Here is a 1,721-nt window from a genome sequence, read left to right as displayed (position 1 = left end):
CACTTAAAAATCTCTCTTGCATTTACTTTCTGTTTTTATCTCTCGCTAACCTCTCGATTGCACTGCATATAAACTCACCTCTCGAACTAACCCAAACTCGTGCTAATTAAAAGGGGATAATATTTCCGCTGCGCATAAAACTTTGTCTTCACCTCGTGAGGTATCGAACCTAAACATCCTAAGTTCAATACACACGAGAGGTCGAAAAGATTTGCAAAATCTTATACAAGTCTATTCATCCCCCCCCCCTCTAGACTTGTACCCCATCCCCTTGGGACCAACAATTGGTATCAGAGCAGGTTCTCTGATCGATATAAACCTTCGTTTATATTGCCTAGAGATCCTTCTTTGAAAAATCCTTTGAAAATATTTTCAAAGCACGAGATAATTTTTAAAATGGACAGCATGTTGTCGAGACATCTCCTTTTTGATCTTAGCAGGTTCGATGACTGGAAAACACGCATGCTTGCGTATCTATCAGCCCTCCATGATGAGATGGCCGAAGTTATAACATCTGGACCAGTCAAGATCATGATGGTAAACACGGCTGCTGAGCAAACCAGGGAGACACCAAAGTACATCCCAAAACCGAGGGAAGAATGGACAAGTGATGATAGGAAGAGAAACAACCTGGACAACATTGCCAAGGACATTCTCTTCAGAGCTGTAGATGACACCATCTTCCCAAAAGTAAGAAAGTGCAAAACGGCGAAAGAGGTATGGGATACTTTAATGTTAATTGGTGAAGGTGACGAACAGGAAAAGGAGAACAAGCTCACCGTGGCCATGAAGAAGTTCGAGGACTTCAAGATGAAGCCAGGAGAGAGCATCGACAGCATGGAATCTCGCTTCATGAAGCTATCAATAGAGATTAGTGATCTCGAGAAGGAGATTCCACAAAAGGAGCTAAATCTGAAGGTCTTACGAGGCCTTACCAAGGAGTGGGAAATGAAGGTGATCACAATGCGTGATCACAGGGATTTGAAGAACACCACAACCGACCAACTTTTCAGAGATCTCAAAGCCTTCGAATTTGAGATGTTTCCGAGAGATGAGGACGTGGTGGACAGACGGAATGTGGCACTGGTTGCAGACCAACCAACCACCTCCTCAAGGTCAGATCCTAATCCCACTGATTTTCTATCTGACGAACAGTTTGCTTTCTTCATAAGAAAATTCAGGAAGTTCATGAAGAAGACACCGGAAAGCAATACAAGTTCACCTTCCTCCTCAAGAAGGAAAAATGAGAAATACACATCCAGAGGAATGGAGGAAGAAGATCAAGGTCTATGCTACAACTGCAGGAGACCAGGGCACTTCAAGGCTGAATGCCCTTACCCACCGGTAAGCAAACATCAAGGCAAGGATTCCAGAAGAAAAGAAGAATCCAGAGAGAAGCCAGCCAAAAGTGGCTTCAAGGGAGAAACAAAGACACACCCGCGCAGGAAGGCGCTAGTTGCTGAGGAACTCGAGAGGGCAATCGAGGAGTTCGAGACATCGAGCTCCAGCGATAGCAGCAGCAGCTCAGAGGATGAGAGGGGGCTCATCTGCTTATATACTACAGAAGAGGAGGATCAGTGCTTGATGGCGATCAATAATGAGGTAACCTCCCCTTCTACGTCTCGCTGCTCCATTTCTACTTCTCAATGTTCTTCGTTTAGAAGCGATGAGGATCCCTTCGAGACTATGGAACTGATCAGAAGGAACCTCAAAATCGCTAA

Source organism: Ipomoea triloba, chromosome 6, assembly GCF_003576645.1.
Source record: "Ipomoea triloba cultivar NCNSP0323 chromosome 6, ASM357664v1".
Taxonomy (NCBI): Eukaryota; Viridiplantae; Streptophyta; class Magnoliopsida; order Solanales; family Convolvulaceae; genus Ipomoea; species Ipomoea triloba.
The sequence above is the reverse complement of the archived record's forward strand: the minus strand, read 5'-3'. Positions refer to the sequence as shown.